Source organism: Callithrix jacchus, chromosome 21, assembly GCF_049354715.1.
Source record: "Callithrix jacchus isolate 240 chromosome 21, calJac240_pri, whole genome shotgun sequence".
Lineage (NCBI taxonomy): Eukaryota > Metazoa > Chordata > Mammalia > Primates > Cebidae > Callithrix > Callithrix jacchus.
The window spans coordinates 12,387,901-12,411,070 of NC_133522.1; positions in this window are offsets into that span (position 1 = coordinate 12,387,901).

The following is a 23,170-nucleotide window of genomic DNA, read 5'->3' on the forward strand; positions in this document are numbered from 1 at the left end:
CTGGTTGAATTTTAGTTTCTACTTTCATTTGTTATTGTTATTGTTTAAAAAGAAGTATACCCATACTCTCTGCTTTTTCAGCATCTTCTTTTTCAAGTTTTTGAAGCTTGTCATACACAGCTAGGAAACAACTGAACTTTCTTAAGTTTTTATTGTATGTGCATGATGTCCTCTATGACTTTAACTTTGAAATAAATAAGTAAGATGAAGTTATCCATGCTTAAAATTTGGGTATTGGCATATATGTGACAAAACTAGTTTAACCTACATAATTACGGGTATTGATGTAGAATTTTGTCACACTAGCTGCCTGGAGCACTGCTGGCATTCAGTAAATGTTGAAATAAATTATAATAATGGCTTTCAACACTTACCAGGGACGAAATAATTCCACCAGTGTTGAGAAAGTGAGTTACTTTACATGTGTAAGAGTACTCACCCCTCATTGTCATTCACTGTGAAATTTATTTTCATAAATTGTTCCCAGAAATAAAGTAAGGCATTTTTGAAGATACATTAATGTTCTCAATTTAGTACATTGGTTAGCTCTAGATAGAGGTACTTTCCCAGATAGCACCTTTGTGCACTGAAAGAGTTAATGTTGTGGCTAGTAACCTCTATAATCAACATTCTGACAAAAAGATTCTGGATACTTTCTAAACAAAATGATTAAAGCAGCAATAACTAAAAACTGAAAAATGTGGTCAGTACAAGTTTCTTTATAAGAAGACAATGGAGATGGGTGGTCACTCCTTTTAAAATCTTAGAAAATTCAAGTCAAATATTAGAGAAATTTTACATCTCTATAGACTTGGCAGAGAAGGGACTGCCATGACATTGCACAATGCAAATTATTCCACACAACAGAAAACAATGAAACATTCATATTTTGGTTGGGAGGGAATAGTTGGCAGGGTATTTTTGATCACTTTGAAATGACATTTACTTAAAATTTTATATGTACTATGTGTACGTCGTTTTAAATAGATCACTTCATTTAATTCTCACAAGAAATATAATAAAGTAGGAAATTATCATGTTTATTTTATCATCTTTATGATATAGATTAAGAAGCTGATTTGCAGAGAGGTGATCTAAAACAGAGCACAGTCAGTGTCAGTTCTCCCAAGCATTACACTAATCAGGGCAAAACTGTGATTGACATATGGGCAATAATGCCATAGAAATTCATTCTGTTATTTCCATATGAATATACTTGTCAGTCAGTAATATTTTATTGACAGTTTATTCAGTTATGAAACCTTCATTGGGAAACATCAAACTTACTGATAGACAACTCTAGGAAGTTCAAAATTAAGATCAGTTTTACCATCATAAAATTCTAAGAAAAGTTAGTAGCTTGAGAAGAACAAAAATTTAAGGCAGATAATTTTTCAATGACATATCTTTATTAAATGGGAGACTACAGAATAAAAAAGGATAATACAATCATTTTAGACTAGGAAATTGATGATACATATATCCTTGATGGCATCTGAAGAATTAGTATATTTAAATTTTGCTTTAATTTTATATAACATTCAAATGTTAAATTATTAAAACTACATTATGCTGTTTTCCTGACACATACGAAACTTCTCCCTTCCAACTGAAAGTAAGAATAGTCATAAATATGTTTTTATTAGACTGAAAGTAAAAATAGCAAAGTGTTTTAAATATATAATTAATTTACATATATATAAAAACAAATACTCTACTTGATTTCAATATACACCTTAAAAACATAAAGCTTGCAGAAATGCTATATTTGGGTTAGTCTACTTTTAAGGAATGCAATACAAGTTCATTGAAAATATTTAGTTAAAAGAGAAAAGCATAGGGCAGAATATTATAAATTCCTTAATTAGATTAGACCAGGGTAATTTCAATCAACATTGTGCTTTATATCTTTAATCATTCATTTATACATCTAACAGTATTTATAGAATATCCACAATGTATATGCACTTTACCAGTAAATAGGAATATATTCCTGCTCTCATGAATATTACAACCTAGTGAGAAATTCAGGCACATAAATATGCAAAACAATATAATTTGAAGAGTTTCTGAATAGACTCCAGCAAAGCTTGGGTGCATATAGAATGAGAACCTAACCCAGATTTTAGAATTATAAAAATCTTCAGATAAAATGTTGCCAAAACTAATACCTGGGAGATGTTAGCTCAGAAAATGATTATTAATAGGGACAAGAAAAGGAAGAGAAACGTTTCTCAAAGAGAATAACAAGTGCAGAACTCTGGATATGAGAGCAAGAACAGCAACATGACAAAGAAAATGAAAAAGATAAGTTCAGCTTCAATATGAAAGTTTTCTAGGCATGCAGTGTAAAGAGACCATACTAGAACAATTAATACAAGAAAGTTCACAAAGAGCCTTTAAAGCCAATGATAAGCATTTTAAGTTTTATCCTTAAAGCAATGGGAGCCAAGAAAGAGTAGACAAATAATGGTGAGCAGATGTGCATTTCAGAGACATTGTGTTGGAGGACACAAAACAGGGGCAGTATGATCATGTAGAAAGCTCAAGCAGTAACTCACGTAAGCGACTATATGTAATGACTCCAACCGGGCTGATGATAGCGAGGATGAATTGAGGGCTTTCTTTGTGGTTTAAAGAGAACCTATTGTTATCAAACTAGGGAGAAAGATCAGTTCTCAGAGATTATTAGTCAAGAATGAAGATACTGTTTGTGATTTGAGGACTAGGTAAATAAAGTCATCATTGGCTGAGATAGATGATTCAGAAAGATTAGATTTTATGAGAAAGATGACAAATTCTATTTTAGAGATATTATGTTTGATGAGTTGATAGAATGCTCAGTGTATCAATCTGCTAGGGTTTTCATACCAAAGTACTGCAAATTGCTTGACTTAAAAAACAGAAATTTATTTTCTCACAACTTTTGAGTCTAAAAGTCTGAGGTCAGGTGTGGGCAGTGTTCATTCCTTCTGAAGGTCTCTCTTCTTGGCTTGTAGATAACTATCTTCTCCCTGTGTCTTCACATGGTCTTTGCTTGTATCCTAATCTCTTCTTATAAGGACATGATTCTGGTTAGGGGACACCTTAGTGACCTCATATGACCTTAATTATCTACTTAAAGACCTTTATGTCCAGTCACAGTCTGAAGTACCAAAGTTAGGACTTCAACATATGATTGGAGGTGTGGGGTGAAGGAACAAAATCCAGCCAATAACACTCAGGTAGAACTGTCAAGCAGTCAGCTGGGAATATGGCTCTGATACTCAGGATTCTAGCATCACGATCATCATTATCAGCTTTGTTATTGGGATTACTCAAGGAGAGTGAATAAAGAACAAGTTACAGGACACAACCCACATTAGGACTGGGCAAATATGAGATTGATAAATTCCTCAAAGCACACAACCTCTCAATATTGAATCAGGAAGAAATCCTTATGCAATAATTCCTCAAAAGTTTTGAGTTTGTGTGCATAAAGGTGTTTGAAACAGTCTCTTAGGAACTTTTGTATTTCTGTGGGATCTATTTTAGTGTAACATGCTTCTAGACCTAGGAGAAGATAACATTTTTGTTTCCTTGTTAATCTAGATAGCAGTCTATCCATCTTGTTTAGCCTTTCAAAGAACCAATTTTTCATTTTGTTGATCCTTTGTATGGTATTTAAATCTCAGTATCATTTACTTTACTCAATTTTAGTTATTTATTTTCTTCTGGTAGCTTTGGGGTTAGTTTGTTTTTTGTTTTTCTAGTTCCTTTAGATGCACTGTTACATTGGTAATTTGAGATCTAACTCGTAGTAGGCATTTAGAGCTATAAGTTTTCCTCTTAGCAAGGCTTTTGCTGGATTTCAGAGACTTCGGTATGTTGTACCTGTGTTTTTATTTGTTTCAATTTTTTTTTATTTCTGCCCAGATTTTATTGTTTAACCAAAAGTCATTCAGGAACAAGATGTTTAGCTTTTATGTAATTGTGTAGTTCTGAGAGTCCCTCTTGTTATTTATTTTTATTTTTTATTCCATCGTTATCTGGGAATATACTTGGCATGATTTTTTAAAATTTATTGAGAGACTTTAAGGTCAAAAATGTGGTCAGTCTTAGAGTATCTTTCCTGTGCAGATGAGATTGTATATTCTGTGGTTGTTAAGTGGAGTATTCTGTAGATGTCTATTAGGTTCAATTGCACAACTGTCAAATTTAAGTCCAGATTTTCTTTGTTAGTTTTCTCTCTCCGTGATCTATCTAACACTGTCAATGGGGTGTTGAAGTTCCCTGCTATTATGGTATGGCTGTCTTCTACTGGGTCCTGACGCACTTTTTTGTAATCCAGGGACTCCAATGTTAAGTGGACATAAGTTTAGACAAGTTAAGTTTTCTTGAATTGAACTCTTTATGAAAATATAATGACCTGCTTTGCCCTTTTTTACTGGCACTGGTTTAATGTCTGTCTTGTCTTATACAAGAATAGCAACCACTTCTCTTTTTTCATTTTTCATTTGAATGATTAATAGATTTTTCTCCATCTCTTTACTTTGAGCTTATGGCTATTGTCACATATGAGATGGGTCTCTTGAAGACAGCAGAAAGCTGGGTCTTTTTAAAATCCAATTTGCTATTCTGTTTTCTAAAGAGGGCATTTAGACTATTTTCATTCAAGGTTAATATAGAGATATGAGGATTTTTTTGTGGTACTATTAGCTGGTTGCTTTGTAGTCTTGACTGTGTACTGTCTGCAGGCAGTGTGATTAATTTGTACTTTTGTGATTGCAGTTATCATTCTTTCATTTCCATATTTAGAACTCCCTTAAACATCTTTATAAAGCTGGTTTACAGGTAATGAATTCTTTTGGTGATTGCTTGCTTTGGAAAGATTTTATTTCTCTATTGCTTGTGAAACTTAGTTTGGTGGGATATGAAATTCTTGTTTAAATTTTTTTTTCTTAACAAATGTTTTAAAAAATAGGCATCCAATCTCTTCTGGAATATAATACTTCTGCTGAGAAATTAGCTGTTGGCCTCCTGGAGTTCTCTTTTCAGGTGATATAATCATTTTCTCTAGCTTTCTTAAAATTTTCTTTTTTAATATTGACTTTGGAAAGTCTGATGAATATGTGCCTTTGGAGATGGTCATCTTGTATAGTATCTCTTGGGAATTATTTTAACTTTGTGTGTATGCTTGTTAATATCTCCTGTGAGATTGGGGAAATTTTCATTGATTATGTTCTCAAATATGTTTTCCAGGTTGTTTACTCTCTCTTCTTCTTTCTCAGGAATTCCAATGAGTTCCAGGTTTGGTCTCTATACATAATCCCATATGTATTGGAGGCTTTGTTTATTTTTTAAGCTCGCTTTTCTTTACAGTTTCTGAATAACTTGAGTCAATGTATAAGTATTTGAGCTCTGAATTTTTTTCCTCTGTTGTTAAAGCTTCACTGTAATTTGAAAATTGTGTAGTACATTTTTCAGTTCAGAAGTTCAGTTTGCTTCTTCCTTGATATAGTTATGTCATCTTTCAAATCTTGGATCTTTTTTTTCCTGGCTTCTTTGCATTGGATTTTAACTTTCTCTTGCATCTCGTTGAGCTTTCCTGTCATTCAGATTCTGAATTACATCTGTCATTTCAATCTGGTTACAGTGCATTGCTAGGAAGCTAGTGCATTCCCTTAGATATAATGAAACATCCTGACTATTTGGATTGCCAGAGTTCTTGTACTGTTCGTTCTCATCCAAGGGAAATGACATTTATTTTTATTTTAAAATTTGCCAATATTCGGATGGGACTTTTTGTTTTTATTTTCTTTTTCTTTTTCCTGAGGTTTGTGAGGTATGTTATGTGTAGTTGTTTGGCTTCATTTCTGGGTGCTTTCAAAGGGCCAAGGATCTGTGCAGGTTCCTTGATTGTAGATAGGTTGTTGTAGTGAGTTTTCACATTCACAGGCATAGTGCATTGAGGCAATCCATTTTGGCTTGGTGGTTTAAATTAGGCTGTAGTACAGTAGGTGGCACTTAATAGTAAGAGCCATCAGCTACTTCTTACTCAGTTGATGACTCTTTTTCTAATCAGTTTATATGCAACAGTGCTCTGGGGAGAACAGACAGCAGACAAGAGATGACACTTTCCTTGTTTTTCCTGGGCCTTGATAATGGCCTCTTCAACTACTGGTGCCTTATCTTCATTTTCTTTACCATAAGGGGAACTTGGGCAGGCTGTGACCTTTCACTTTGGGATGGCCCAAGCCATGAGTTAAGCCGCCAATCCCACAATGTTGTGGGATTGCCAAAGTCAGAGGAAGTTGTGGAGTATGTATGTGGGTGGTCTGGTGATGCAATGGGTCAAGGGTGGAGGATGCTTGGACAGGGCAGTATCACCACAGGTGTGCAACCAGTATGGTGTCCATGGTCTTGGATGTTCAGCTTGACAGATGGCTGTGGGCTCATGTTCCTCCAACCCAAAGGGTCTTACTCCAGTGTCCTCCTAAGGAGCTGTCCCAATGAGCCAGGCTTTTCCCCAGCCTTCTATACCCAGATCACTCTGCCATTCCAGATGTTTCAAGCTGTGGGACTTTTTTGGGAAGAAGCTTCAGCTGGTTATCTGTGCACACCCTTCCCATCCTGGTCTTGTGAAGGAAGGACACCTAGCTCCCATGCCAGCAAACAAACGTTCTGAAACCGGCGGCTCCTTCCTTGCTTGGCTTTAGCCACAGAGCTCAGCTTAACACCCCTGGGTAGTGTGGTTGAATCCTGGGGAGTTGGAATCAGGGACAGATGTGTCTTCTGGCCTGTGGAGGTCAAGCACAGGCTGTGCTGTGGGGGCTGAAATGCTCCCAGCTCTCAGGTAGGGCACTGGAGGCATACTACTGGCACTCACCTGCAGGAGTGGCCAGACATGTGGTCTTGGGAGGGGGCTGGAAGGCAAGTGGGTACATGAATCAGATGTTCCCTGGTCCTGCAGCAATGGTAACTCTGCTCTCTCTGGGCCCAGCTAATCACAGGAGCTGCAGCCACTCAGGGCAAGATGGAGAACCCTGGGAAATAGATACCTATCATTGCATTTTGTTGCAGCAGTGCTGTGCAGAAAAATCTGGGATCCATGTGGTTTGAATTTTCCTCTGCTTGATCTCTGGAAGGCTCCTCCTGCCAGTGCAAAGGTCTAATGGGGTTGTGGAAGCTCCTGTAGCTAAGATCCCAGAGGTCTGCAATGGGAGAGCAATGCCCCAAGGTTCCTTCACTTACCCCTTCCTTAGGTTCAGTTAGGGACCAGGACCAGTCCTGGCACCTGAGGACAGTGAACAGGACTCCCAGCTTCTTCCTTCTTCAACTACAGTGTCTTCATTGCCAATCAACTTTCAGTGTTTTAATCTCAAAATATCTGTTCTAAGTGTGATGTTTTACTCAGTATTTTGGTTCCTCTTGCTGAAAGAGGTGTTTCCCAGTTGCATCTAATCAGCCTTCTTGCCTGGCTCCTCCCAGTTTTCAATTTCCCACCTCTTACTTCTTTCAACACTACTTATGCAAAGACAATCCAGGGGGAGTGGTCTCTCTCAATCACACAGCCTGTTTCAAGATTTCCCCTAGTTCCTCAAGCTATGAGTTTAAGTTCTCTTTTACTCACTTCCCATGATATCATCTTACTTTCTGAGTAAGACAAAAATTTAAGACCCAATTATGTTATTCTTTAATGTGGTCCCACTTGAGCTATTTCTGCTCACCATTCTCAATGCTTCAGACACAGACGTGACATTGAACTAAGTTTGTAAAAATAGTCATGCTTCTTCCCTCTTGTTTTCATTCTTTGGGATGTTTTTTTAATCTTCAATCCTGTTCTACTATTGGGAAATAAATGGGATAGAAGGTAAGAGGAGGAAAACCTTAAGCTTTTATTGTACTTCAAGTTTCTCAAATTGCTGAAGTTTGAGTTTAATTAAGCAAATTTCATGAGCACCAAGAGGTGCATTAGTTAAAAATTAAATCACAATATCAGGAATATATAATTGATATTTGAAACTAAACTAATTCAAATACCTAAGGACTATTCTATAGTATAGGCCTATAATCTTCTGTTATACCTTTAACACAGCCTCATTCACTTCCCTGATGTTCCATGAACTCATTAAATACTTTTGGTCTTAGAGTCTTTGCATTTTTTTTTCTCTGACCTTGGAAATTCCTCTTCCTGATATATATTTGGCTTGTTCTATCCTTTCCTAAAAATATCTGTTCAGATATTACGTTTTAAGAAAGACCTCCCCCAGACATTCCTATATTTCTTCGAAGGACTTATTATAAACCTACCTATTATATATTTATTTGTTTATATTATTTCTATTCTATGATTTCTATCTCCAAGATGAAACACACTCTGGTTATTTTGTTCATTGCTCTACCCAAAGTGTCAAGAGCAATGTTTGCCTCAACATAGGCACTTAATAAATATTTGTGGTGGCATAGATTATTTTGCACAGCTATTAACTAAATACACAAAAAGAAGACAGCTAAAGTAGTTAAATTTTTAATCTTAAGTGTCTGGCATTATATACATAGTCCTTGATATTTTTGAAGATAAGAGAAAACAAAATTCTTTACCAAAAGTAGAAAAGTTCTTTAGACTGTACAAAACAGAAAAAAAATGAACAACCTAATCCCACTGTTAAATCATTTTACTGTGTTCACTTGTTATCATTTGAGATTTTTGTACTGATTTCTCAGCTGTGTTTCATGTATCTCCTCTCTGCAAGAGACTTCAAGTTCTGCTCCCGTTTATTTATTCAGATTTTATGCACAAGGATAAGTTATAACTCCTTGAGACAGAGCATCTCATTTTCTGAGACACCCCACAGATATCAGCAATTACACTGCTATACAAAAGGTTTCCATCCAAGCAAATCATTTGTTTTTTAGTGAAAAATAAAGGATATCTCACCTCTGAGATTTTTTTTGTTGTTTCTTTCATAACTGTGAATGACCTGTGAGACTCATCTGGTCTTTCCACAATGAAAGAAAGAAAATCCTTCAAGGGTAAAATATTACTTATTCTATGAGAAAACAATTTTAAATTAAAAAAGAAAATGTTTGGCTTATATCCCAGCTTGTGTCTGATTTGAATCATTTTCAGCTAGTACAGTTATACCCACTTAAAATATTTTTGTTTAATAGTAGATGTGAGGAAGAAAATATTTTATTTCAGAATAAGCATTTGCAATAATTATGAAAAACATTCTCATATTATCAAAATAAATAAAATATTGTTATATACGAATATTTTCTGGCTTACTAAGTCAAATAATATCTTTGCACCTATACATGTTCTTATATACTAAAAAGTTTCAGAAATACTGAAATATATCTCTTCTTCATATATAGGATGAAAATTATAGCCATTTTGCGGCATAGATAAAATAATTGTTGAGAGTACTCTTCAAGATGGCGGGGTAGGAGCAGCTTGGGGTTGCAGCAGCTGGGGTTGCGGCTCTCAGTGAAGGCTCAGAGGGTGAGTTCAAGCTGCATTTTCAGACGGATCTTTGTTGCCCACAGAACGGGGGGATTCCCAGGTGGAGGAGAGACACTGCCGTTGGGGCAGGCGCACCAGCGCAGCAGCACTCCGCACAAGGCACACTGGTCTGGATGCCCTGTTAAATTGGTAATCTGAGATTTGGGAGGGCAGATTAGCATATCCATCTGATTGAACGGGACTTGGACAGTGACCCAGACCAGGAGATTCCTGGGAGGAAACACTTGAGCCGGCGCAGTGGGTGGCTGCAAGGGAAATCGCACAGAACCTGGTCCCCAATCAGCGGGCAACTGGAATACCTGGGAGAGAGTCAACCTTTCAACTTAGGAAAGGGGCTCTGAGGTGGCGAGCCAGGTGACCAGGCTCGGCAGGTCCCACCCCCACAGGGTCAAGCAGGGCGGAGATTCTATATGCCCAGGGTTGAGAGTTTCACTGCAGAGGCAGTAATCCCAGCTACTCAGGAGGCTGAGGCAGGAGAATTGCCTGAACCCAGCGTGCCATTGCACTCCAGCCTGGGTAACAATAGTGAAACTCCGTCTCAAAAAAAAAAAAAAAAAAAAAAAAGAAACAGTAAAAAAAAAATAGGGAAAGACTTAGAGGCAGTTAAATTTTTTGTCATTTACTCTTTCCTGATGTAACTTGTACTACTGAATTAATTATATTTACTCATCCTTTCTTAAAGCTGAAAGAAAAAGAACTGATTTCTATCTAGGTATTCATTCTTTTCCAGAAAATATTTACTGAGACATATTTGAGTCAAAGAAATAGTCCATTACGTTATCTCCTAAGCAGACTTAGGAGTAATTTTACAGATTCCATTCTTTGATATACAATCTTAATTTAAAACAAGCCAACCAAACAAAAAAACTCCCCAAGTACATTAATAGAATATGTATACTGTAATTTTTATTTTAGCTTTAGTAAGCAATTTATAATCTAGGATCAGAATAATTTTTAATACCATGTCTAATATATTTCAAAGGAAATTTTACCCATATTATATGAGTAACCCTTAGTATGTAAATCCAATAGCTCTATGTGTCACTGAATCTCTTGATCTCTTTGCGGCATTTGTTATTTCCTAATCTCTTTTATTACCTGTCATAGCATTATTCAAAGTTACCTTTTCTTCATGACCTCTGTACCTTGGCTCATTCTCTTTGTCTTATGCACTTAATAGAGTTGTTTCTCAGGTATCTGCCCTAAAACTTTGTCTTCAGCAGCAAAACTCTCATCCATTGCAATCTCATACAACTTGTGATGTCAATAATCCTTCTCTATCCTTAGAAGTCCAACTATTACAATTCAACCATGGCCTCGTTTCTATGAGGTTTCTAGTCAATACATAAAGGTCTTCATTGAAAATAACCATTTTGAATCTTACCAAGAACTCAAATTAACAGATGCAGCAATGAATCAATCAGCTTTCTTCCAACCTTATTTTTGTCAATGCTCTGTATTTATATTACTATATTATTTTCTTATATTTTTCATATTGCATTTTTAGTATTTTTATATGATATAAGAAATATGTATAAGTATACATAGCATAACCTCTAACATCCAATTTAAAACAATATCTGCCTTATTAGTTTACAACATAGCTCTCTATGTTGTACAGAACTATGGTACCGGTGGAGAGAGAAATAGGAGCACCACTGATAGATTTAAATAGGCAACTACAGACAGTCTCTGTCAGAAAATCAAGTAATAGAGCTAAAGGTGAGATGAACTGGTAAAGGACGATTGAAAACAGTGTGTGCTTGCTTTAGGGGAAGTTTTGGAGACATTACAGAAGAGAAGAGGTACTTGAAAAGAGATTGAACATTGAAACAAAGGAAAAATAAATATTTGATATCTTTGTATTACCTATAATAAATTGTATAATGGATTTCATAGTAAATTATATATGCATTTTAAAGACAATAAATATAACTCAAATGCCCTTCAAATGCATGCTGGATGTTTAACTGATTGGCATTCCCTTGAAAATTTTATCAACTCAGACTAGCCTGCATGTAGCTAAATTTTAGTAATATTACATACACTTGGCTCATATTTCTACAGTATTTCTAGCAAAACTTTCTTAAAGTCAGAATCTCAATATTTCCAGTGACTCTTACATTTAGTATTTATTGAGCAAAAAGTAAATCAATGATTGCACACTTACCCATGTGATTGTTTTATGTTCCTCAAATCTTACCTGTACCTTTTACTTCGAGATGTTTCAGTGTCTGTATTTAACACTCTAATTTGTGAATTTATCCATGTTTCTTAACTTCTATTCTCTCATAAACTCCTTTCCATTTACTTCATGTCTTATTTCTCATTAGTGACTTTGATTTGGCCACTTCTCATAGTCCAGTCGCTGTTTTCATTTCTGCAGATCCTTTGCTCTTTAGTTCTGTGCTTTTTTTTTTTTTGCAATAACAGATACATTGAACCAGCTAAAGCATACTAGAACCCGTGACTAGGAGCTGCGATGACTTGCTTGCTTCTGTTTTCCTTTTGTACTCTGGGAATTTTCCTAGTGGTTGACTTCAATCTTGATGGTGGTGAAAATATCTGAAGCATGATTACACTTCCAAGAGCTTTATAACTAGTCTAAAGATTTCTAAATTGAAGTTGTGACTCACTTAACTTCAAAGCAGCACTGCAAATAGTCTCTTTAAATATCTGAGGTACATAAATAGCATGGTTACATTGAATCATGTTTAAGAGTAAGTGACAGTAGCCTTCTTTTCTAGGAAGAAGAAACTTGAAAGGACATCAGTACATTTCAATTCAGCAAACTCTCGTTTTTGCCCTGTAGTCTAATCGTAACTTTGGAGAAGGCACCCCATTCAATGTGCTATCACTCCTGATACGGTAGCTTTCAAATTTTCTTGACACTCACACAAACAAATTCAAGAACAAGTGGGAGGGACACATACACACATTTGCACATATGCACACATTTGAGGCAAAATTGTCATAAAGCGATATTCACATACTTACAGTGCTTACCGTTACTATAATTCATGCTATTATTCTATATGCAAAATATTATTATTATTGGTCATAGAAGTGGCATTGGCTACTAAATTTATTTCGCATGACACAAAAGTGTTATGAACTGCACTTTGAAAAACCCAGTCATGTGTAGATAACTTTGAATGAACTGGCTTTAGCAGGCTAGTAAGATGGAGAAAGTAGGACTAGAATAGTTTTGAGCAGTATCATTAGAATGCCTTCTCTTGAGATACAACATACCTATGGGAAAGTACTCTGTACTTTCCAATTTTTCAAAGAATTTTTAAAATAACAAAATTTTAAGTGGAAAATATTTTACTGGAATAATCATTATTACCATTAGTGCATATATACATTTGGAAAATATTTGACACCTTGCAGTTTTAAAGATTTGCAGACTCTTTTTCACATTTCCTGGCATTATTTGAATTTTTGAAGTAATTTTATAGCTGTTAAAACAATAATATTTAATAAAAAAATGTGGTTTTTATCTTTTTAAGCTTTTCAAAAATTTTTTTTTAATCTTACATCAGAATAAAAACTATGCCTGGTATTAAAACGTCAGTTGTGGAATTCTAAGCTTATATTAATAAAGACCAATATTCAGAAGAAAATAATAGATTTACTCAACCACTTAAAATATCATAATTCATGATCTATTGTTAGATTTTTTCTCCAACATCTGATAGAAAAAGTGTACGGAGGATGTTAGAGTCACAGCTTGATTGATATACTTAGGATGCTTAAGGTGCATTAAAAATACTTTGATAGTTTATGTACTAGAATCTAGATCCAAGTGGCTAGTTAGCTTCCACAAACGCCACCTCTAATTGACAGAGACTGCCACCAATTAAGGAGGCATGGGTTGAGGTTCAGAGTGGTGCTCAAGATAGTAGTCCTCACATTCAAGAATGTGGAAAATCCTGGGAAGACCTAAAAGGCAGGTAAGTACTTACATTACCTGTAAAGAAAAACACTTTTGTTGTGTTTTGTGTTGACACTGATGTATCCAAATAGTCAGACCATCAAAACAGCCACGCCATGGTGGCTGTGCCGAAACAAAACAAAACAAACTGAGTGCTTTAGCTTGTATCCAAGACAGCCTTTCAATGTGAAAAACTCACGTTGAGACTTCAATGTAAATCAGACTATTTTATGAAATCTATTGGCCAGTAAAGTATGCTTTTTGAGCATAACCTTTCATTCATTCATTTAATAAGTATCCACTGAATATTTTCTATATATCAGTGTGTTAGATGCTAATAATTCAATAATAGGCTATGTAGGATCTCTGCCTTCTGGTTTTTTTTCTATTCTTCTAATTTTTACTTTCTTTTTGAGTTTTTACTTCTTTTCCTATGAAAGGGTCACTTTCATAGACCTCATTCATTTTCTGTGGCAAGCAATTTTCTTTTCATCGATTTTCACTAATTGCTGAATCCTATATACTTTTTGCTCGGCTGTTTCCTTTAATTTTAGTCAATGCCTAGAATGTGCTTAGAATTCTCCCAATGAGAATATCAACTCTCAATTCTAAGAAAGTTGGGACATCCAGTCCATTTGATCCCAGGGCACATAACTGTTTATCTATTGCTGTGTTACAATCATTAATAGGTCATTTCAATAATATTAACTTTTTTTCTTTACAAATCTGCAATTCTGACAGGGCACAATGGAGAAAGCTTGTTTCTGTATGATGTAGCATAGAGTGACTCAAATAAACTCAGTGGCTTGAGCATTTATTTCCAAGTATGTGTACTAATGTGACTGTCAAGTTGATAGTGGCTGTCAGTTTGGAGTTCAGCTGGGGCTATTAGTTGCAAGCTTTAGTTTCCCTCTATGTGAGCCCCTCCATGGAGCTGCATGAATTTAGATTCCCAAAATCGCAGCTACGTTCCAATAGTGAATGTGCTATGAAAACTAGGCAGAATTTGCAATACTTGTTATGGCTAAATATTAGCAATTCCAGAATATCGCTTCTGCCAAACTGCATTGGTAAAGCAAGTCATCAACTCAACAGGAAATAGACCTCAACTATTGATGAGAGAAAGTGAAAATAATTGTTTTTCATCTTTAGCTTAACACACATAACAAATATGTCTGATACCTCATTCCTAGCCGGATTGTAGATATGGTTCTGAATCTAGAGTTTGTCTTTGTCTTTTCTCTTTTGCATACTCTCTTTTTTCCTACCTCTGCATTATGTTAACACATCTTGTATTTATGCTCTCCAAACCCTCTGTTTAGTTCATCTCTACCTTGTAGGTGTCTCATACAAGGTAAAAAAAATAGTATTATGAGGGATGGATGAGGTTTTTATGGTACAGAGGGATTGACAGTGATACTTTCACCCTTTTGTTTCTGCATATTGTGGTTTATCTGTGCCCAAATCAGTGACTTTTAAGTTTATATTGTCTAGCTTTAATGAAATTATTGTCATGAAATATTGATAGCATTTAAAATGATTGCTCTAGAAAAGCAGCAGGTTTAATTTCTAGAGTAAAACAAGAAATTAACAAAACAAATATTCCATCTAGCACAGTCTATAAACTCTGCCTATATGTTGTTAATATACATTCTAAAAAAGACAGTGTCACAGAAAATCAGACCACAATTGCAAATATCCAATACTCATTTAATACAATTTGCAACCATAAACATTGTTCTAAGTATATTCCTTGTTTTGGAATTTTTAGCATATCTTCATATTTTAAAATACTATCTAGCTTATCTATATGTAATCATTTTTAATTTTAAAATTTGTGTCTATTTTATAATACATATAATACAGTGTTTAATGAAAACTTATTTGTATTAATATAATATTTTATATAAATTAATGTATTTATATATAGTGTGTATGTAAATATTTTCTACTGAGATAGTGGAAAATTTAAATGTTTTCATAAGTGGCCTCTAATTCTTTGAAGTAGTTTTTATGTCTTTTAGTGATCTGGTTCTATTCAACTAACATATCCTAGAGCCACTACTTCATGGGACTAACTATGAAGTAGTCCCATGGGCTCTTAATAAACTGAATTCTTTTTTTTTATATGTTGATATTTTTTCAGCTGCATTTTAAAATCTCCTATACATTTGTCTGAGTCACAAAATTTCAATAATTAGAAAATTCCACCTTTTTAAATAATAATTTTACTTTAAGTTCCGGGATACAAATGCAGAATGTGTAGGTTTGTTACATAGGTATGTTTGCCATGGTGGTTTCCTGCACCTATCAACCCATCATTAAGGCTTTAAGCCCTGCATGCATTGCATTAGCTATTTCTCCTAATGCTCTTCCTCCCCTGACCCCCTACCGACTACTGGCGTTAGTGTGTCCATGTGTTCTCATTGTTTCCCTGTGTCCATGTGTTCTCATTGCTCAACTCCCACTTATGAGTGAGAACATTTGATGTTTGGTTTTCTGTTCCTGTGTTGGAACACAACGTTTGAACTAATTTACATTACCACCAATGATGTAACAGTGTTACTATTTCTCCACAGTCTTGCCAACAACTATTATTTCTCAACTTTTTTTTTTTTTTGAGATGGAGTCTCACTCTGTAGCCCAGGCTGTAGTGCAGTGGCGCCATCTCGGCTCACTGCAACGTCTGCCTCCCAGTCCCAATTCAAGCAATTCTCCTACCTGAGCCTCCCAAGTAGCTGGGATTACAGGCACAAGCCACAATGCCCAGATAATTTTTGTTTTTTTTTTTTTTTTAGCAGAGATGGGCTTTCACCATGTTGGCTAGTTTGGTCTTGAACTCCAGACATCGTGAATTTTAAAAATTCAGTCTATCTTGATGGGCATTTGAGTTGGTTCTGTGTCTTTGCTATTGTGAATAGTGCTGCAATAAACATACATGTGTATGTGTCTTTAGAGTAGAAGTATTCATATTCTTTTGGGTATATATTCAAAAATGAGATTTCTGGGTCAAATGATATTTCTGGTTCTAGATCCTTGAGGAATCACCACACTGTCTTCCACAACGTTTGAACTAATTTACATTACCACCAATGATGTAACAATGTTACTATTTCTCCACAGTCTTGCCGACAACTATTGTTTCTCAACTTTTTTTTTTTTGAGATGGAGTCTCACTCTGTAGCCCAGGCTGTAGTGCAGTGGCGCCATCTCGGCTCACGGCAACGTCTGCCTCCCAGTCCCAATTCAAGCAATTCTCCTACCTGAGCCTCCCAAGTAGCTGGGATTACAGGCACAAGCCACAATGCCCAGATAATTTTTGTGTTTTTTTTTTTTTTTTAGCAGAGATGGGCTTTCACCATGTTGGCTAGTTTGGTCTTGAACTCCAGACATCGTGATCCACCCACCTCGGCCTCCCAAAACACTGGGCTTACAGGGTTGAGCCACGGTGCCCTGTCCATTTCTCAACTTTTTAATAATCACTATTCTGACTGGTGGGAAATGGTATATTAATGTGGTTTTAATTTGTATTTTTCTAATCATCAGTGATGTTGAGCTTTTTTGTGTGTTACTTGGCCATATAAATGTCTTCTTTTGAGAAGTCTCTGTTTATATCCTTTGCCCAGTTTTTGATGTGTTTTCTTTTTCTTGTAAATTTGTTTATGTTCCTTGTAGATTCTGAATATTAAGCCTTTGTCAGATGGGTAGATTTGCAATTTTTTTCTCTCATTCTGTAAGCTGCCTATTCACTTTTGTGACAGTTTATTTTGCTGTGCAAAGCTCTTTAGTTTAACTGAAAAGTCCACCTTCTATTTATCCTTAGTTACATTATTACACTTTAATCTCTTCTTCTTCTTTTCTTTTTTAGATGAAATTTTGCTCTTGTTGCCCAGCTGGAATGCACTGGTGTGATGTTGGCTCACTGCACCTCCATCTCCAGGGTTCAAGTGATTTTTCTGCTAGCCTCCTGAGTAACTGGAATTACAGGTGCCCGTCACCATGCCCAGCTCATCTTTTGTATTTTTAATAGAGACAGGGTTTCACCATGTTGGCCAAGATTGGTCTCGAACTCCCAACCTCAAGTAATCCACCTGCCTCTGCCTCCAAAATTGCTGTGATTTCAGGCATGAGCCACTGTGCCCAGGCTTTAATCTCTTCTTAGTTTCTTCAGCACAAAGTATGTATTACAGAGTCCTTTGTCTTATACTGTTGTTAATGTCCCCAAATCTCTTCATCTAGGTTGTAAACTCTCTGAAGTTAAAAAATATTTTTAAAATATAAAAAGTGCTGAAAAGAAGAACAAGGAAGAAGGTAAGGAAAATAAAAGGTACTCAGAACTTAAGGAGGCATATAAAACTGTTCTTATAGTTTGAGGATTTCTTTCAAATTTAGGATACAAAAATGTGGCTTGAAAATTAGCTCTTTTTTTGGATGTTGTATACATCTAAATCCCATTTCAGAATCAATGTAGGCAAACATTTGTCTTATTTAGATTATACGCCAAAAAACTATTCCCTATGTTTAGCTGTATTAAGATATTCTTGGGAATTCATCCTGACATTATTTGCTCAAATAAATAAAGGAAAATCTCTCACAGCATAATCTTTATTTTCCTCTCAAACAACTTCATTGGAAGTCAAGTTTACTATGACACAGTGTGATGAAAATAACTTTAGACTTTCAGACTTTTCTTGTTTTGGCAATTATTGTTATCAACATTCATGAGAACAGAAGTGAATATCCTTGTGCATTAGAGTGCTTCACTTCTTTTATTCATTTTGCAGTCATGATCTCTTTGGTTCACTTTCTTTCTTTTAGAAAATGCATGCTGCAAAATTGAAATTAAAATGAAGTCCTAAAATTCCAAGGTAGACAATAGTGTAATTATTTGATCATTATTGAGAACATACTATACATGACTTGTCTAACTAAGCACTTTACATGGACTATCCTTCATTCCTAAACCTGAAACAGGGCCTGAGACACAATCTTGCATGCAAGTACTTTATTTCAAAGGCTATAGATAAAATAAAAGATAAGGGCCAAGGGAAAGTCAAATGGGGAAAAAAGAAAGCCAATAAGGGTAGATAGTGCCCTGTTTACTGTAGTGGAGAATCGAAGTTCAATTCCATTAGAAACATTTTAAGGAACGGTGTAGAATGCACCTCAGAACGGTCTGCCTAAAAGGCTAAGAAACGGAAACATGTTATTGGTTGTGAGCTCTCTTGCGTCTCCAACCTGTGCTTCTGTGCTCATGTTAAAAGACTTCTTGCTTCGGAGACAAACTTAGACTCAAAGGAAAAGATTCCTAAGGTAGCCAAAGTAGGAAAGCAGTGCTGTGCAAGGAGCTGTCCATAATTATGGTGCTGAAATCAAATTAGTCACGAGGTTACTTCATAACCTATCATTTAGAGCTGACAAAACTCTCTTTTAGAGTTAAAGAAGATAAGTAAATTACTCAATGTGACATAGGTAGGAACTGGTGAATTTATTATTCAGAACAACTTAATTTTGCTTCAAAACCAGAAATCTAATAATATAGACCATGAGATATAGAGGTACTAGTAGGGAAGGACATTCAACCAATTACAGCAAATAACAGCTCTCTAAAGTGTTCTAAAGGTGCTTTGTATAGTAAAAAACACTGTACATAGTATACTATAAAGGTTTTTGTATAACATAATCATTCAGAGCACAAACAGTGGCACCAGACTGCTGGCTTCAAATCCAATTTCATCTACTTTATCGCTGGGTTTCACTTAGCTGTGATTCCTTTTTTTCCCGTGTTTTCTTTTTAACAGTTATTGTAAAAAGAGCTTTACAGTAATTCCAAATTCATAGATATGTTGTGATAATTAAATGATATTATATAGGTAAAAATACTTCAACCTGAACCTGGAGCATCAAAAGTTATAAAATGTTAGCTATTTTTAATATTATTACTATTTTATTTCTTTCCAAATTGCACCACCACTTTCAAATGAGAAAACAGTAATGTAGACACCTCATAGCTACATTATGCAATTCTCAGTCCAGGGGAATGTATCTTACTAATTCTTTTTTTAAACCATTGGCTAGCAGAGGGTTTATGTCATATGGTACTATATACACAGAAACCAACACAGAAACTAACAGACTTTGTCAGATATTTTCTAAGATATGCTGTTAATAATTGTTGTCAGATAGAGTCATACTGTTATAGATATTTATACTTTAACTAAAGACTCTAAGTGACTTGAAATTTATGGAAACAATACAAGTTTTAAAAATCATGCCATGTTCTGAAATCAGTTTTGTGTGGGTTTTAATATAATATAGTTACCCTGTTAATTTAAGCATAACTATAACAAATTACAGGTTCAGTGCAAAGGGATACTATTACAACTTTACCATACTTATTTCAATAGTGTTGTTTTCCAATATGTTCTTTGGAATTGCTTAAATTAGTATGTCTGTAACAGTAATTTTCTCATACAATACATAATATCTGTCTCTGGAAGTCTACAAGTTTCTTCAAGCTGTTTTTGTGTGTTTTATATTATAGTCACATTTTTCTATATCAGGATCCTAATTACTATAGCAGAGAACATTTTTAGTCTTTTCTAATATACTTGCTTCAAGTTTAAATTAAATATTGAGTGTTCCTAATCACTATTTTTAAAGAGAATTCTCTTCCTTACATGGTATCCTTTAAACTGCTAATTTCTTGCTTTGTTTCTGTATCCTAGAAAGAATCATTGAAGCTGCAGCAGTCTTCAGCTGTTTTGATGTGTGAATCATTTTCTGAAACAGGGTGCCCTGTCATATACCAGTGTGTACTTCCACAGGATAGTGTGGAATAGAGGAATGTTGTTAGTCTGTTTCATTTTATTTTTTATTTTTTGGTAATAAATGGAACTTCCTGATTGCAATCTGAAAACAAAACAAAACCACAAACCATCATTTGTATTTACCAAAGCCATGAACGATATACAGTTCTTGGGTGTCTTGACTAAATAACTTCATTGGCAGACTATCTTAAGACAGTTATTATTTAATCCCTCCACTCCTCATATAGAGTAGGCTGCATTTGCCCTAAGAAACTACTTCATACACACCTTTTGAATAAATTACTATTAATGTGAGGACATTTTCATGGGCAGTGTAACTTTACTACTCAAGGATATCACATATAACAAAACACAGTAGAATTAAGAATAAATTTGATAAAATATGCCAAATATACATAGAACTAAAACATTAATGTAAGACAATATATATTTAAATTAATTTTCACAGTTTTTTTCATTTTTTGAGGCAATGTCACACTCTGTCACCCAGGCTGAAGTGCAATGGTGAGATCTCTGCTCACTGCAACCTCTGCCTCCTGTGCTCAAGCAATTCCCCCTCCTCAGCCTCCAAAGTGACATGAGTTTGTCGACAACATTGCATTTGTTAAGCGGTTCTGCTAATTTTGGAAGTGCTCTAGCATGTGTTTGATTGCCACATATCTTTAGGTCAGTTTATGATTTCCTTATTTGTGACAATTGGACTTTTCTCCACATCATTTTCGATCTTCCAAAAGGCTCTCTTGGACGTGTTCATTTGGCAGTTGCTGGATTCCCACTGAAAGTATGCAAGATCTTTGAAGTTTGTGCTGGGAATTCCACAAGAAAACATTCCATTGGCCAAAAAATGTCACAGGTTAGCCCATATTCAAGAAAGAAAATATATTCTGTCTATTGATGAAAGGGTTCAATAATTAGATTGGAAATGACTTGGAGATAAAACAAAAGTAAAGTATTAAGGCAGTTTATCAGTCTATTACTACAGCTTTAAGAGGATGTGCTAAAATATTGTATCTTAAAAATTTAAGCTTTGTCTTCCATGAAGAAAACGAGTATTAAGTTATTTTAACTGCTTAACCTTACGTCTGATTTTGCATAAGCCTATTGCAAAGTCATTTGACATTTTAAAACTGTTCCAGAATTATATTGATCTCTACTATCTATGAAAAAGATGCTGCTGGCTTATTCTTTAGGCCTATTGTTTCCAAATTGGAAAAAGAATGCCTTGAAAATACATGAAGATCTTGCCCTGAATGAGTGGGCAAAGATAGCTTTGAGGGGACAGATAATCAGCCATGGTGGGAACTTCTGCATTTAGACATGTTTTCAATTAGAATTCATTCAGCCTTTGCTGTGTTCCATTGTAGGTGCCTCTCCTCAAATTTTACCTCTTTTTTTCCCACAGATATCCCAGAGCTAATATTTTCTCCAATTTATAGATGAAGATACTGAATCAGAGAGGTTAACTGATTTATCTGAGGTCATGCCACTAGAAAAAATTTTAAAGCCTTAACAGTCTTTAAATCCATCATTTCATTTTTCACTATACCACAGACTTATCTCAAAGTGATATTGAGTAGCATTTGAATTGAATGAAATTATTGGTAATACAACAAGTTGGAAGACATTTAAAAAATCCAGATGAATTATGATGAGGATTTCAGCCAAGGAAGTAGCCATGAAAAAAGAAAAATGCATGTTTGGGTATAAATTTTGGTGAGTGTCTTTTAATCTATATTGTGTGGTCTAGAATTGAAAAGTTAATTGAAGCAATACTTGAGAAATTGATTACTACCTATATGTGAAAATAATCTAGTGAAAGGAAGCTTTAAAACTGAGGTATTTAAAACAATTTTGTGTGCTTTCTACAATCCTGGATGAATTATATTTTATTTTCTCTAACAATTATTATTATTATTATTATTATTATTATTATTTTACTGCATTTTAGGTTTTGGGGTACATGTACAGATCATGCAAGATAGTTGCATAGGTACATACATGGCAGTGTGTTTTGCTGCTGTCTTCCCCTTCACCCAATTTGGCATTTCTCCCCAGGCTATCCCTCCCCCTTTCCCCCCCCGCTGTCCCTCCCCTATTCCCCCCAGTAGACCCCAGTGTGTAGTACTCCCTTCCCTGTGTCCATGTGTTCTCTTTTTTCATCACCCGCCTATGAGTGAGAATATGCGGTATTTCATTTTCTGTTCTTTTGTCAGTTTGCTGAGAATGATGTTCTCCAAATTCATCCATGTCCCTACAAAGGACACAAACTCATCCTTTTTGATTGTGGCATAATATTCCATGGTATATATGTGCCACATTTTCCCAATCCAGTCTATCGTGGATGGGCATTTGGGTTGGTTCCAGGTCTTTGCTATTGTAAACAGTGCTGCAATGAACATTCGTGTGCATGTGTCCTTATAGTAGAATGCTTTATAGTTTTTTATATATATACCCAGTAATGGGATTGCTAGGTCAAATGGAATTTCTATTTCTAAGGCCTTGAGGAATTGCCACACTGTCTTCCACAATGGTTGAACTAATTTACACTCCCACCAACAGTGTAAAAGTGTTCCTATTCCTCCACATCCTCTCCAGCATCTGTTGTCTCCAGATTTTTTAATGATCACCATTCAAAATGGCTTGAGATGTTATCTCAATGTGGTTTTGATTTGCATCTCTTTAATGACCCGTGATGATGAGCATTTTTTCATATGTTTGTTGGCCTCATGTATGTCTTCTTTTAAAAAGTGTCTGTTCACATCCTTTGCCCATTTTTGAATGGGCTTGTTTTTTTCTTTTAAATTTGTGTTCTTTGTAAATTCTGGATTTCAGCCCTTTGTCAGATGGGTAAACTGCAAAAATTTTTTCCCATTCTGTTGGTTGCCGATTCACTCT